Raw genomic sequence first — 16,967 nt, forward strand, 5'->3', positions numbered from 1 at the left:
ACCACTATCTCTCAGGACCTGAAGTAGGACATTCACATTGACTCCATTGTGAAAAAGGCCCAGCAGAGGTTGTACATCATCGAATCCATCCTCTGCACTTCAGTCACTGTCTGGTTCAGCTCAGCTTCTAAATCGGACCTCAGAAGGCTACAGAGGGTAGTCCGGACTGCTGAGCGAATAATCGGTACAACCCTCCCATCTATTCAAGAACTGTACTTATCCAGAGTGAAAAAAGGGCTGGCACAATAAATCTGGACCCCTCACATCCAGCACACTCCCTCTTTGAACTGTTGCCATCTGGTCAACGCTACAGAGCACTGAGCACCAGAAGGACCAGACACAGGACCAGTTTCTTCCCTCAGGCAATCCATCTTATGAACAGCTGATAATAACTGTGGAACACACTACACTATTTATATTTATATACACATACACTTATTTATCTAACACACATACTTAGCGTACATTTTTTGCACATAATATACATGTACATACATAAATGCTCATTGTAATATACCTGCCATACATTGTCAATTTGTATATTGTCATTCCTTACCCACCTTTTTGTATTTTTTTGGGTAACACTTTAGAATACTGTTCCGTCATTAATCAATAACTACAAAGGAACAAATGAGTAACGCAATATTAACAATCTAGTAACTACTGTTAACTAACAAGAAACTCTGATTAACAAATTAGTAAGTAATAGCACACAGATGACTCTAGTAGTTTACTATTAACTAGTCAATAACTACTATTTTTTTCATTATTCCCAGAGAACTAATGAGAAAGTTTCATAATTCATGCAAAACTAAACAATAACTATGCAGGACAAATGACTAGCAGTACATTAACCTATGTCCTATTTACTGTTTAAATTTCATATGCAAACTAAATATGCAAACACGTGTATCATATGAAGACCAAATTACATATACAGTAATTTTATTATTTAACATATACTTAAAAAAAAAACATAAATAATAATAAATGTGTGCATATATACATACATATATACATTTTTGTTTTTTTAATGTGTGTACCAGTTGGTGGGTCAGTGTCTTGCTCAAGGGTCTCACCTCAGTCGTTGTTTTGAGGGTGGAACAGAGCGTTGGTCATTCACTCCCCCACCTACAACCCCTGCTGGTACCGAGACTCAAACCAATATATCCACAGAGATATATTGAGACTCAAACCTGCAGCCTTTGGTTTAGAAGTCCGAATTTAACCATTAGTTCATAAGTGCCCTTATACTGTATATATATATATATATATATATATATATATATATATATATGCGTGTGTGTATCTTGTGAATGGTTATATGATTCTTTTCATTAATAACTATTATAAGAATTATATTAACCCACTAGTAATTACTCAAGTGTTACTTCATCCTTCTAAAAGAGTTAATAATTACTTGGATCAGTATTCTAAAGTGAAGATCATGGTAACCCACTAGTAATTACTCAAGTGTTACTTCATCCTTCTAAAAGAATTAATAATTACTTGGATCAGTATTCTAAAGTGAAGATCATGGTAACCCACTAGTAATTACTCGAGTGTTACTTCATCCTTCTAGAGATATTATCTAAAAGTATACTATTTTAAAATTCACCAAAAACCTCAAAAGCGTGAAACGACTTTAGTGTTTGGTTGCACATGATATATATTTTTTTTATCATGACTAAAATAGCTGTAAACATTAGGCTGTAACAAACAACTATACAAACATCTATTATAAACAGATATACACTTTATAATTATGTATTATGTGTCTGGTACCATTTTTATTTATTTTATCAGCTGCACATAAACATCAAACCATTTCATGTCTGAACTGGGAGTAGAAGAAAAGAAAAATGTTTGGGTTATAGCATATTTAATCTCTGTAATGCATTTTAAATTCTTTCAGAAGACGACCTAGAGGACCATCTTTGTGCTTGTATCCCAGCCAGTAAGTCCACTCAATAAAACACAAATGTTCTTTAAGAAGCTTCTCTGTCCTATTTCCTCTCAGTCGCCAAATTTGGCTTTTGTAGGTTAACCAGGCTCTTTCAATATTTTGTGTATGTCCTCCATGGTTTGGATCAACAAAGTATCTGCTGTGGTTTACTGAGTAGTGACTATAACCAAGATTTGATAAAGCTCTGTAGGATCTCCACTCGTCGCTTAATATGGTTGACCCTTGGCGAACATGTCGTCTAATTATGGGAAGCAGGTGATTTCTGGAGCGCCTTTCTACAAGCCGCAAAACTGGTCGTCTTCTTTGTCCCTTTATGGCCAGCATGCCAAAAACCCACTTCTTTCTCTTCCACGTCTGTCCAGCTCTTCCTTTTTCAATTACTTGCCTTCCAATGTACACTTACTGAAAGAAGTATTAGTCTATGTAAAAACAATGTAGTTAACTAATGTTAACAAATGAAACAATATTGTAAAGTGTTGTCGTAATGCCTTTATTCTGTATTGGTGGCACTAAAGTTCAGAGGTTTGTTTCCCACAAGCATCACTAGCGAACTATGGTTGTATGTTTCATTACCAACAGTTGAAAGATTTGGTGTTTCCCAAAAACACAGTTCCCGAAGAATTTGTGTGGTTGAAATAACACCTTTAAACCTGTGCTTAGAATTTATGGTAACACTTTCTATTTTATTCTAAAGGTATTATAATGAATTAATTATGCACTATAAAAAACCTTATAACATGTTGTATCATCTCATAAATAATCATAAGAACAATTTTAATGTATTATAATACTTACTTATTTGTGGTTATAGATTTTAAGAGTATGATGATTTATAACACACTATGAACATGTTGCATCCTCTTAAAGGGTTAGTTCACCCAAAAATGAAAATTAGCCAATTATATAGTCAATAGACTAAGGGGACCATCAATATAAAATGTAATCTAATGTAAAAAAGGCTCAGAAAAAATGTACATTATCCCCACAGGAAAAAAGAAAAGAAAAAAATACACACTTAGACACTCCTAACCACTGTAGTGAACAATGTCAAGATATGAAATAATCAATTATAAATTAAGTGAATTTAATATTCATTATGTGTTATAAATGATTATACTCTTAAAAGCTATAACCACAAATGTGTAAATATTATAATGTATTATAATTGTTGTTACGATTATTTATGAGATGATACAACATTTTCCAAGGTTTTTTATAATGCATAGTCGGGCTTGGCGATATGGAGCTCGATATATTTTGCTATATCTCGATATACGATATATATCTCGATATCTTTACAGGAAAAATTACCCTCAAAAACTACTGCAAAAACAAATATGCCAAATGTTACATGTTTAGGGCCCTATGAAATGTTTTATTTTTTTCTTCACCATATGTTTTATTGTTACCTAATTCTTTGTTTTAGCATGTGTAATTATTTAAATGCATAAAAAAAACTTAATTAGTTAAAAAAATTCTTAAAATAGCCTTATGTGAAATGTTTTTTCCCTTCAGAAATTCTGTGTATTTAAATTTTTCTGGTTATCAAATGAAGGCATAAAACATTCATTTAATTTATCTTTTAATTATTTAAAATTAAGCAAACTTTATTTTTTGGTAAACAAAGGGGATTTACTATTAAAAATAAAACATGGAAGAAATGTTGTGTGATTATTCCTTAAATTATGTTTGTTTCATTTTAATAGCGTGTGAACGTTAATGAATGAAGCCACGCTTCTGTGCCATTCATTAACACAGACATGCAGAATATGCAGGTTTTATATTAAAATAGATTTTTCCGGCTTAATATTTGCAAATATCAGTCCATATCGCGATTTGATTTAAGTGCAATGACCTACTTTTGATTAATTCATTCAAAATTTGACAAATTCTGTGTCATTCCATGTTAAACTGTAAATTACGTTTTTATGACTGGATTCCACGATTCCGTGCGCGTTTAGTGCATCACGGAAATCATAGGGCCCTACAGTAGACATCTGCCTGCTGTTCACCTGACGCCTTAAAACCGAACTATCTCCATATAATGGAGCCAGTTGTCCTTTTTTAGACGTTTTTTTTTTTTTACTAGTTCTGTACATGTGAGGGGAGGGGGGACAAAAGCAAGGAGGTGGGGGCGAGCGAGCGGGGGCGAGCGAGCACAGCAAAGAGAAGGCAAACAAGGAAAGTGGCGGAATCAGAATTAAATATAAACAATATATCGATATATACGATATGTCAAAATCCATATCGTGTTTAAAAAATATCCCGATATATTTTAAATATCGAGATATCGCCCACCCCTAATGCAAAATGCATAAAAATAAAATGCCTTAAGATTATCTGAATAATGTATTACAAATACAGGCTTCATAAAAAGAGTTGCCATTGTTAATATGTGACCCTGAACCACAAAATCAGTCATAAGGGTACATTTCTCGAAATTGAAATGTACAAACCAATCTTAATAAATAAGCTTTCCAATGATGTATGGTTTGTTAGGAGGATATGACAATATTTGGCTGAGATACAGCTATTTGAAAATCTGGAATCTTAGGGTGCAAAAAATCTAAATACTGAGAAAATCGCCTTCAAAGTTGTCCAAATTAAGTTCTTAGCAATCCATATTGCTAATCAATTACGTTTTATATATTTACAGTAGGAAATTTACAAAATATCTTCATGGGACATGATCTTTACTTAATATCCTAATGATTTTTGGCATAAAAGAAAAATCTATAATTTTGATGAATACAATGTATTTTTGGCTATTGGTACAAATATACTATGTTACTTAAAAATAAAAGACAGCCTAAATGTATTCTGATATTAAGTATTAACTGTTGGAGTAACTGAAGTCCTGCTAGAAGGGATCAAGTAGCAGTGTTACATTAAAGTTTTACAATTTATAAGATTTGCAGTAAAATATCCAAAAACCACTAGGCTAGCGTTATATATTTTGTCCAGCTGATAACTAACAATATCTCTAATGTATTCAACTACTTGCAAATCATGAGAAAATTCCCATTCTAAACAGTGACACAGGGCAGTGCAGTCGCCTATCAATGACGTTAGTTACCCTTGGTTACCGCCTTTACTGACGTAGAAACCACATGACAATAGTGTCGTGGACAAATGTGGAAGTAGTGTCTAGCATCCAGCAAACCACTAGCTTGCTTCAAGCAGTTCCTTATTTACTTCTTCTTACACTTTTTATGGTGGTTACTCTGTTACTTATTTATGGAACATAATTACTGTTTAATTTACTCCCGTAAGTGTATGGGCCAACCAAACGACCCAAGAAGAGTTTGGGACAAGAGAAGAGAAAGAGCGAGGATCGATATCGGTGTTGCATTTTCTAGATGGAGAGAACTAGAAAGAGATGCTGATCTCGCTTGTGTTTTACTCGACAGGTGAGTTGTTTTGATTCGTATCTTTACAGAAAACGTATGCTATTATAAAGATCAACAAGATTAGTATTATGGGGCATACACGCCAAACGCGGGGCATCACATCTCTAGACCCGCTCGAGGACGTGTCTGATCCATAGTCTGATCATGTCTTTGCATTGACTTTGTATGTAATCTACTTACGCAAATCATTGAACTCGCATTTGCTATGTATGCCTGTGTTTGAATGGCCGTCAGCGGTTGGGTAGAAGACAACAAATCCCATCATTCTACGCTCCTTCTTAGCATCATCAAACCATGCGATTGTTATTGTTTTGGTAGTGCGCCCCTAAGTGGCAGGTCCTCCAACCTGTACCTTTAAATGACATGGAATCACAACCTATGAGACAACTAATAAATTGGAGTGACTGTCAGACACGTTGCAAAAAGTGAGCTTTGGTGGAATAGTTTTTGGATCAGTGCTGACACGAGATGCAAACTGTTTCAGATGATACAGTTGATGATACAGTTTAGTTCAGAATGGGTTCATCTGGTTCAATAAAAATAACCAATTTAAAGAAATGATTAATTGATGCATCAAATATCACTATTGAAATTTGATATAGATATTGTATTTCAGTTGTTCCACCTTACATGTTTTCACTTTTTAAAAAATAGTTACAAAAAGGATATCCCACCTTCCTTTTATGACGGATGTTGCTTTCATCTATCACAATAAATTCCCTTCTTCCACCCATGCGTTGTCCTGTCTTCCTTTTGAACATCTTCAAGGCTTTCCTGCAGACTAATCTCAGTTTACGGGTCATTTTAGTAAGGGTGGCGGAGCTTCCAGCAATGCCATCCTGGACCATGTCGACTTGGCGTAAACGTAAACCTTGACTGAATCTGCATTATTGAAATATTTATGTGAAAAAAAAATGACAAGTAATGTTTCTTAATGTTAAAAGACAAAAACAGGTTATTTAATATGTTATTACACCTACCTGTATATAAAAGTCATCCAATTTTGTAAACTTGTCTTGGTCTTGTCGAATATTGATCCTGACCTGCATGATTTTGTCACTTTTTCATTGTGTGCTCTTCGTTGACATATCCTGATACCACAGTAACAAAAAATACAAATAAATAAATAAATAAAAGTAACATATAGAATAAGTACAGTAACATAATATAATTTTGATTTGAATCAGGCTTCCAATCTGACAAAAAATGTCTTAAGGGTGTGTATATTTACCATTGGTATCCATCTTTGTTTTGCGTCTTCCTTAATTTCATTTTTTTTTTTACATATTCTGCATTTCTTCGTTGAAGACATTAGCCTGTTTTTTTGAAGCCATTCAGTTATTTTTCGATTTCCTTTTACGCCCTTACGCTCACGGAGCATTAAAATCTTTCTTGCAAGTCCCATTGTTGGACTGTAGATTCTCCTAACGACATACGAACCGGAAGAGAGGCTGAACCTAAGAAGGCGCCTTTTCCCCCCACATGATTTAGAACTGGTTGCAAGTAATTTGTTATAAAATGTAAAACATTTTTTTTTTAATCCAAAAAATCTATAAACGTCAAGTTTAGGAAGCATCTAAAAATAAATAATAGAAAATTAATTAATTCAGTAGTAATTGTCACAGGTCGGGGGGGCCAAGCTGGACTGCACCCACCCCTGAAACCCAGGATCACCTCGGGGAGCGTACCAGAAGAACCAGACGGACGAGAGTATAAAAAAAATGAACAAGGTTTTATTTGGTTAAAAGCAATTTAAAAGTTCAGTGTTCCTTCCGTGTCTCCCGACCAGAACAGAGCCAGACCTCAGACGCTGGGAAGGCGTGGAGTCGTCGGCAGTTCGTGCCTGTTCGGGGTCAGCAAGAGCCAGGATAGTCTGTCACCCGTCCCGGAGTGAGGGGGGGTATCCGGGTAAGTAGAGCTCGTGGATGTTTCGGTCGAGACCGGGAAAGGGAATAATTCTTGTGTCCACCTCTTTTCATAGGGACATCACATACGGCGTTCGGCCCAGAGGATCCTGCGATCTGCACAGCAGAGTAAGTAATCAACAGCAAGTATGTGTTCTTGCATAAGTAATGGGGCTTACGGCTGGGAGATGCTTCGGTTGTGACCGGGAAAGGAATAATTCTTGTGTCCACCTCTTTTCATAGGGACATCACATACGGCGTTCGGCCCAGAGGATCCTGCGATCTGCACAGCAGAGTAAGTAATCAACAGCAAGTATGTGTTCTTGCATAAGTAATGGGGCTTACGGCTGGGAGATGCTTCGGTTGTGACCGGGAAAGGAATAATTCTTGTGTCCACCTCTTTTCATAGGGACATCACATACGGCGTTCGGCCCAGAGGATCCTGCGATCTGCACAGCAGAGTAAGTAATCAACAGTAAGTATGTGTTCTTGAATAAGTAGTGGGGCTTACGGCTGGGAGATGCTTCGGTTAAGACCGGAAAAGGAATAATTCGTGTGTCCACCTCTTTCTACAGGGACATCACATACAGTATTCGGCCCAGAGGATCCTGCGATCTGCACAGCAGAGTAAGTAATCAACAGTAAGTATGTGTTCTTGAATAAGTAGTGGGGCTTACGGCTGGGAGATGCTTCGGGTAAGACCGGAAAAGGAATAATTCGTGTGTCCACCTCTTCCTACAGGGACATCACATACAGTATTCGGCCCAGAGGATCCTGCGATCTGCACAGCAGAGTAAGTAATCAACAGTAAATATGTGTTCTTGAATAAGTAGTGGGGCTTACGGCTGGGAGATGCTTCGGGTAAGACCGGAAAAGGAATAATTCGTGTGTCCACCTCTTTCTACAGGGACATCACATACAGTATTCGGCCCAGAGGATCCTGCGATCTGCACAGCAGAGTAAGTAATCAACAGTAAGTATGTGTTCTTGAATAAGTAGTGGGGCTTACGGCTGGGAGATGCTTCGGTTAAGACCGGAAAAGGAATAATTCGTGTGTCCACCTCTTTCTACAGGGACATCACATACAGTATTCGGCCCAGAGGATCCTGCGATCTGCACAGCAGAGTAAGTAATCAACAGTAAGTATGTGTTCTTGAATAAGTAGTGGGGCTTACGGCTGGGAGATGCTTCGGTTAAAACCGGGAAAGGAATGATTCGTGTGTCCACCTCCTTTCATAGGGACATCACATGCGGCGCTCGGCCCAGAGGATCCTGCGATCTACACAGCGGGATAAGTAATCAACAGCATGTATGTGTTCTTGAATAAGAAATGGGGCTTACGGCTTGGGGATACTTCAATTGAGTGCCTGGGTGTGGATTACGGTGACGGTGGTGGGCTCTCGGGGTGATGAGCGTCCGGCATTAACTCTATATATCTTCCCCACACTCTGTAACTTCACTTCAAACGATTTATTGTGCAAACACACCACTTCAGACACGGCACACCCACTCTTAGTGCAAATAGAGCCAGCACTCACCCAACGATGGCTCCGTCCACTTCACACGTTATCACTCCCAGTCCAGATGTATACAATTGATCGAAGTCCCAGATCAGGTCTCTTAACTTCCCTCCGATAGTGATGGCGCGGCCTGGTCTTCACTTGCTTTCCAGAACTCACACTCTTTCTGTCCTGAATATCTCCACTCGATCGCTGATATATCTGTCGCACAGCCAGATAGCCGAAACCCCACAATAGTCCTCAAATACCTCCACACGCCAGCCCAAACGTCCCAGGAATTCACTTCTCCTAGGGGAACACATCCAAAGAGAAGAACCACACACGGGGGCAAGCCAACCAGGAAGAATAGCCGGGAGAACGAACGACCAAATAGAATCTCCCGTATGGTCTCTGCACTCCTCTTTTTATGTGGTTACTCCGCCTCCATAATCCTCTCACAGATCGCCACATCAAACCCCCCACACCAGATGTCAATCGGTCATTAGCGTTGTTATTGTGACATCGGGCGCAACCCGGAAGTGGACCGGTGTTACCGCGACACCGTCCCGAGGGGAACACAAAATTCCGGCGGGACTTAGTTCCGCTTCTCTTTCGTCACCCCGTGACATACCCCCCTGCCAAACCGTTCTAGTCCCTAGAACGCCTTTCAGTCGCCCATTCTCCATAGCGTGCCGGGGGCCGACCTCGGTTCTCCCTCTGGGACCGTCGTGATGGCGAGACAGGGTCGATGTCCGCAGGCATATCCATCGGGTCTCTGGGGGCCATTTCTGCGGGGACATTTCCCCGCTCTCCTGGGATCACGGCCCATCCTGCTATCCACGGGGCTACCACTTCAGGCTCCTTTGGCGCCTCCTCTACGGGGCTGGGATAGTTCGGACAGGGGCGGATCATGTTCCGATGGACCACTCTAGCGGGCCCGGCTTTTCCTTCGGGCCGAATTGTATATACTGGCTGTCCAGGCCGCTGCTGGCCCTCGACCACGTACGGTGCATTCTCCCATCGGTCACTGAGCTTCCCCTTCCCTTGTCGCCGGTTGTCCCTTACCAGGACCCTTTCTCCTGGGAGAAGGGGGGCTTCCCGAGCCGTCCGGTCGTACAGCCTCTTGTTTTTCTTCCCAGCCGCTCGGATCCGTCCCGAGACTTGCTCGTATGCAAAATGGAGGCGTTGGTGGTGGCGCCTTACCCATTCGGTTACGTTCCCCTCCTCCTCGGTTGCTGCCGTCCCCAGCAATAAGTCGGTGGGCATCCGCACATGCCTGCCAAACATCAAATAAGTGGGGGCGTAGCCCGTGGTACTGTGCGTACTATTATTGTAGGCCTGAACCAGATTTGGTAGCACACTCACCCAGTCGCTCTGATGTTCTTGGTCTAGCGTGCCGAGCAAGTTCAATAGGGTCTGATTGAACCGCTCGCATCCGCCATTTCCCTGGGGGTGGTAAGTAGTGGTATGGGTCTTGGTGCAGCCGTACACTTTACACAGCTCTCTGATTACCCGAGACTCGAAGTTTGGCCCTTGGTCCGAGTGTAGGAACTCGGGGCAACCGAACGGCTGGAAGACAGCTCTCCACAGAGCAGTGGCGGTGGTGTTCGCCGTCTGGTCCAAAGTAGGAATGGCCCAGGAGTACTTGGTGAACAAGTCGGTTATGACAAGGATGTTCTGATAGCGGTCTGCCGGCCGACCCAAAGTCAAGAAGTCCATTGCGACTATGTGGAGAGGAGCCTTTGCCTGGATGGGGACCATCGGTGCTCGTGCCTCCTTCCTGGCTTTGAACAAGGTGCAACGAGGACAGGCCTGGACGAAGGTACGTACCGTTGCTTCTAGGTTGGGCCAGTAGAAGTGTCGCCTCAAGAGAGAGACCGTTTTCTCGTGCCCTTGGTGGCCTAGCTGATCATGGTACGCTATCAAGAGCTCTTGTACCTGGCCTTCGGGGACAACGATCTGTCGGAGTTCCTCGTCCAGCCCCGGATCTCGGACAGACCTACAGAGTACTCCCTCCTTCACCTGTAGTCTGGCCCATTGTCCCAACAGCTTCCTTCCTGTTCCCCCTTGGGCCCGTTGTTCGGCCAACGTCGGTTTTCGGCCCCGTTCCAGCCATCGCATCAAGCCACTGATCTCCCTGTCGGCCTGCTGTCGCTCTTTCCAGCGGCAGGGGTCCCATCCCCAACTCACAGGCATCCCCTCATGTTGAGTCCCCGGCGCCTCCACAATGCCCACCATATACTCCTCTCCTTCGGGGTCTGGCGTGGGTTCCGGTGGGTCCCTCGGACCTTGAGCTTCCGGGAGTCGGGACAGGGCGTCAGCGTTGGTGTTCTCCCGTCCTGGCCGGTATCGGAGCTGGTAGTTGTAATTGGCCAACTGGGCCACCCAGCGCTGTTCCACTGCCCCCAACTTCGCCGTCTGTAGATGTACTAGGGGGTTGTTATCAGTTACTACCGTCACCTGGGCACCCCACAAGTAATCTTTAAACTTTTCGCTGAGTGCCCATTTCAACGCCAGCAGTTCCAACTTGAAGGAGCTGTAATTGGCGTCGTTCCTCTCTGCTGGATGAAGGCTCCGGCTTGCGTAGGCTACGACCCGCTCTACACCGTCCTGTTGCTGGGCCAACACGGCCCCCAAACCCAGGTTGCTAGCGTCCGTGTATAGGACAAAGGGCTTGGAGAAGTCAGCATACGCCAGAATCGGCGCCTGCAGCAACTCGTCTTTCAGTCGCCGGAACGCAGCCTCACACTCGGGGCTCCATAGGATAGCCGGCGATCCGTGACCTCGGGGGCGTCCTGTCCCAGCCAGCAACTGATTTAGGGGCTTTGCGATCTTGGAGAAGTCCTTGATAAAGCGGCGGTAGTACCCCACGAAGCCCAGGAATGACCGGACCTGCTTCACCGTCTGCGGGGCAGCCCACTCTCGCACCGCCGACACCTTCTCCGGGTCGACCGAAACTCCCGCCGCGCTCACACAGTGTCCCAAGAATTTAACCTCCCGCCGTAACAGATGGCATTTGTCCGGCTGGAGCTTCAGCCCATATTTCTCCATGGCCCCGAAGACCTGCTCAAGGTGTTGTAAGTGGGAGTCGAAATCTGGGGAATAGACAATCACATCGTCCAGGTATACCAAGGCGGACTCCATCAACTGACCTCCCAGGCACCGCTGCATCAGCCTCTGGAAGGTGGCAGGAGCGTTGCAGAGGCCGAAGGGCATCCGGTCCCACTCAAAGAGACCGAACGGGGTGGTAAAGGCGGTCTTCTCCCGGTCGGCCTCGGCCACTTGCACCTGCCAGTAGCCACTTGCCAAGTCCAGCGTGGAGTACCATGCCGAGCGTGTCAAGCCAGCCAGGGAGTCCTCAATCCGGGGTAGGGGGAACGCGTCCTTCCTAGTGACCAGGTTCAGCTTGCGGTAGTCGACGCAAAACCTCCATGCGCCAGTCTTCTTCTGTACCAACACGATGGGAGCTGCCCACGGGCTGCTGCTCTCTCTAACAACCCCTCGATTGAGCATACCTTGCAGCAGTGTACGGACCTCCGTGTACAGGGTAGGTGGGACGGGTCGGTACCTTTCTCTACTGGGCTCTGCATCTCCGGTGGGGATCCGATGTTGCACGACGTTGGTGCAGCCGTAGTCCTCTTCGTGTGCCGAGAAGACATGTTGCCACTTGCTCAGCAGGTCTCGCAGCTTCCTGGCCTGTGTCGGTCCCAGCTCCTCCCCTTGCAGGGAACTTCCCTTCAAGTGGCCGGGCACCTCCTCCCCTAGGCTCTGGGGCGACGAGCTCGCTTGGGTAAGGGCCACTTCCACCACCGCGGGGTGTACTTGGCGAAAGCTCACGTCCTGGTCCTCCCGCACCTGATGGGATTCTACCGGCGTTACCTTGACCAGCCGCTGGTGTTTATGTAGGTGCACAACATGGGGCGTCCCGTTCCGAACTCTCACCGGGATCCGTCCTCTTCGTGCCACGGCCAAACCTCTGGCGACTTCTACCTGCTGGCCATCCCAGTGGGGCTCCACCAACACCCATTCCTCCGCTCCCACGTCCCGCTGGAGGACTCGCACCCATACTAGGGCCTCGCTGTTCGCTGGCACGGACAGGGCATAACGGCACGCTACCCGACCTGTCCCTTCGCGGCCTTGCCGGGCCCGGGACATCTGGATCCGTCGGCAGTCAGCGGCGACACGTTCCCATTCCTGTTGTTCGGCCAGCGAGATCCCTCGAGCGGGCGTTGCCCGAAACAATTCTTCCCAACATGCAGATAATACATTCATACCTAGCAAGGCCCGGTGACTCCCCAGACAGTGGTCCTTTACGATGATCACTCCCTTCTGGGGCACGATCACTCCGTGGATCTCCAAGTCCGTCAGCCTGTAGCCAATGTAGGGGATGTCCAGACCATTTGCTCCTTTCAGGGAGAGCCAGGGAGCCTCCGTCCCATGCATCCTCTGATCTCCAAACAGCTCTTGTGACAGGCTCTCCGCGAATAGGGTCACCTGGGATCCGGTGTCGACGAGACAGGGCACCTTCACACCACACACCTGGACCTCCACCACTGGGCTATGCCCGACCAGCCTGTCCTTGGAGCCTGCTCTGATGGGTGGGTCATCTAAGGGGGTCCCGACCACACGACCCACTGTGGCCGGTCGACCTAAAAACCCCCCTCCGAACCTCTTCGAGGACCACACTGTCGGCTGTAATGGCCTGGTTGGCCACAGCGGTTGCAGATAGGTCGTCCTTGCTCGTCCCATTCAAACTGGGGCCGGTTGGGCCGGTTAGGCCGCCTCCCTGCGTCCCTGTTCCCGTCCGAGTACACCCGGTCCCGCGAGATGGGCCTCACCTCTGGCCTGGTAGCCTCAGAACGCAGCTCGTCCACGAGCGTCTTGGTTAGCTCCGCCATCTGCTCCCGGACATCCTTTAGGAGTTCGAGCTTCAGAGTCTGTTTCCACTCTGCCATGTCGGGGACAGCCACTGCGGAGCTACTTACGGCCGCACACACAGGGGGTTCTTGCACCTCAACCTGATCGTTCTCCAATGCCACCGCTTCCTTTTTTAGGTCTTCGAAGGTGAGTTCCGGCTCCCTTCTGAATTGGACTCTAAGTCCCTGGCGTACCGGGCCTTCCCTTAGCCCCAACAGGAATTGGTCCCTCAACAGAGTCTCACTATCTCCGAGACCATGGTCTGGGCGTCCCTGCAGCCTGGTAACTCGCTCCCGTAGTTGGAGGGCGAAAGCTCTGACGGATTGGCGGGGGCCCTGCTTGCTGCTGAAGAACTGGGCCCGGAGAACCGCAGTTGGAGTGGCGTCACCATACCTTTCCGTCAGGAATCTGAACACAGACTGGGCGGTGGTTCGGACAGCTTCGGGGGCGGCTTGGACTTCCCGCCGCGCTTCCCCGTCAAGGGAGTTGAGGGCAAACTGTAGCTGTTGGGTCGCGCTCAGTCCCTGTAGCCCGGCCAGATATTCGATCTGAGCCCGCCATTCGGAGAGGCGCACCTCTGACTCATTTCCTCCATATTTCTGGACCCAGGGGTTTCCCATGAACACTGGCATGACTCGGGGTGGGGCCCCCAGTGCCTCGTCGTCGGCCATCTGAGAATCCCTGGTCGCTCAACCCGAGGTGAAATCCTGCCGACTACGCCAAATCTGTCACAGGTCGGGGGGGCCAAGCTGGACTGCACCCACCCCTGAAACCCAGGATCACCTCGGGGAGCGTACCAGAAGAACCAGACGGACGAGAGTATAAAAAAAATGAACAAGGTTTTATTTGGTTAAAAGCAATTTAAAAGTTCAGTGTTCCTTCCGTGTCTCCCGACCAGAACAGAGCCAGACCTCAGACGCTGGGAAGGCGTGGAGTCGTCGGCAGTTCGTGCCTGTTCGGGGTCAGCAAGAGCCAGGATAGTCTGTCACCCGTCCCGGAGTGAGGGGGGGTATCCGGGTAAGTAGAGCTCGTGGATGTTTCGGTCGAGACCGGGAAAGGGAATAATTCTTGTGTCCACCTCTTTTCATAGGGACATCACATACGGCGTTCGGCCCAGAGGATCCTGCGATCTGCACAGCAGAGTAAGTAATCAACAGCAAGTATGTGTTCTTGCATAAGTAATGGGGCTTACGGCTGGGAGATGCTTCGGTTGTGACCGGGAAAGGAATAATTCTTGTGTCCACCTCTTTTCATAGGGACATCACATACGGCGTTCGGCCCAGAGGATCCTGCGATCTGCACAGCAGAGTAAGTAATCAACAGCAAGTATGTGTTCTTGCATAAGTAATGGGGCTTACGGCTGGGAGATGCTTCGGTTGTGACCGGGAAAGGAATAATTCTTGTGTCCACCTCTTTTCATAGGGACATCACATACGGCGTTCGGCCCAGAGGATCCTGCGATCTGCACAGCAGAGTAAGTAATCAACAGTAAGTATGTGTTCTTGAATAAGTAGTGGGGCTTACGGCTGGGAGATGCTTCGGTTAAGACCGGAAAAGGAATAATTCGTGTGTCCACCTCTTTCTACAGGGACATCACATACAGTATTCGGCCCAGAGGATCCTGCGATCTGCACAGCAGAGTAAGTAATCAACAGTAAGTATGTGTTCTTGAATAAGTAGTGGGGCTTACGGCTGGGAGATGCTTCGGGTAAGACCGGAAAAGGAATAATTCGTGTGTCCACCTCTTCCTACAGGGACATCACATACAGTATTCGGCCCAGAGGATCCTGCGATCTGCACAGCAGAGTAAGTAATCAACAGTAAATATGTGTTCTTGAATAAGTAGTGGGGCTTACGGCTGGGAGATGCTTCGGGTAAGACCGGAAAAGGAATAATTCGTGTGTCCACCTCTTTCTACAGGGACATCACATACAGTATTCGGCCCAGAGGATCCTGCGATCTGCACAGCAGAGTAAGTAATCAACAGTAAGTATGTGTTCTTGAATAAGTAGTGGGGCTTACGGCTGGGAGATGCTTCGGTTAAGACCGGAAAAGGAATAATTCGTGTGTCCACCTCTTTCTACAGGGACATCACATACAGTATTCGGCCCAGAGGATCCTGCGATCTGCACAGCAGAGTAAGTAATCAACAGTAAGTATGTGTTCTTGAATAAGTAGTGGGGCTTACGGCTGGGAGATGCTTCGGTTAAAACCGGGAAAGGAATGATTCGTGTGTCCACCTCCTTTCATAGGGACATCACATGCGGCGCTCGGCCCAGAGGATCCTGCGATCTACACAGCGGGATAAGTAATCAACAGCATGTATGTGTTCTTGAATAAGAAATGGGGCTTACGGCTTGGGGATACTTCAATTGAGTGCCTGGGTGTGGATTACGGTGACGGTGGTGGGCTCTCGGGGTGATGAGCGTCCGGCATTAACTCTATATATCTTCCCCACACTCTGTAACTTCACTTCAAACGATTTATTGTGCAAACACACCACTTCAGACACGGCACACCCACTCTTAGTGCAAATAGAGCCAGCACTCACCCAACGATGGCTCCGTCCACTTCACACGTTATCACTCCCAGTCCAGATGTATACAATTGATCGAAGTCCCAGATCAGGTCTCTTAACTTCCCTCCGATAGTGATGGCGCGGCCTGGTCTTCACTTGCTTTCCAGAACTCACACTCTTTCTGTCCTGAATATCTCCACTCGATCGCTGATATATCTGTCGCACAGCCAGATAGCCGAAACCCCACAATAGTCCTCAAATACCTCCACACGCCAGCCCAAACGTCCCAGGAATTCACTTCTCCTAGGGGAACACATCCAAAGAGAAGAACCACACACGGGGGCAAGCCAACCAGGAAGAATAGCCGGGAGAACGAACGACCAAATAGAATCTCCCGTATGGTCTCTGCACTCCTCTTTTTATGTGGTTACTCCGCCTCCATAATCCTCTCACAGATCGCCACATCAAACCCCCCACACCAGATGTCAATCGGTCATTAGCGTTGTTATTGTGACATCGGGCGCAACCCGGAAGTGGACCGGTGTTACCGCGACACCGTCCCGAGGGGAACACAAAATTCCGGCGGGACTTAGTTCCGCTTCTCTTTCGTCACCCCGTGACATAATACGTAATAAAACATTTACCGGACGTGCCTAGCCTACTAAGGAACCACAAACAAGTGTTCTCTCAAAAAGATGGATTTCATAACTGGTAATAAAAACAAAGGAAAATCTAAAAACATAATTAAAATGT

The 16,967-nt window shown here is 46.0% G+C and overlaps 1 protein-coding gene and 2 long non-coding RNA genes across 3 annotated transcripts in view; 1 reads left to right on the forward strand and 2 right to left on the reverse strand.

Annotated features, from left to right (window-relative positions):
* Window positions 1-16,967, forward strand: part of LOC127941641 (teneurin-2-like) — a 260,234-nt gene that overhangs the window by 28,325 nt on the left and 214,942 nt on the right. The gene's annotated exons all lie outside the window — the stretch shown is intronic.
* LOC127941662 (uncharacterized) lies at window positions 5,865-6,793 on the reverse strand. The gene is made up of 3 exons (XR_008149126.1): window positions 6,608-6,793; window positions 6,357-6,467; window positions 5,865-6,258 (listed from the first exon to the last, which is right to left on the reverse strand). It is a non-coding gene; the product is annotated as an uncharacterized LOC127941662 (long non-coding RNA).
* LOC127941660 (uncharacterized) lies at window positions 7,233-16,821 on the reverse strand. The gene is made up of 3 exons (XR_008149124.1): window positions 15,605-16,821; window positions 15,273-15,438; window positions 7,233-8,009 (listed from the first exon to the last, which is right to left on the reverse strand). It is a non-coding gene; the product is annotated as an uncharacterized LOC127941660 (long non-coding RNA).

The sequence above is a fragment of the Carassius gibelio genome, chromosome A21, assembly GCF_023724105.1.
Source record: "Carassius gibelio isolate Cgi1373 ecotype wild population from Czech Republic chromosome A21, carGib1.2-hapl.c, whole genome shotgun sequence".
Lineage (NCBI taxonomy): Eukaryota > Metazoa > Chordata > Actinopteri > Cypriniformes > Cyprinidae > Carassius > Carassius gibelio.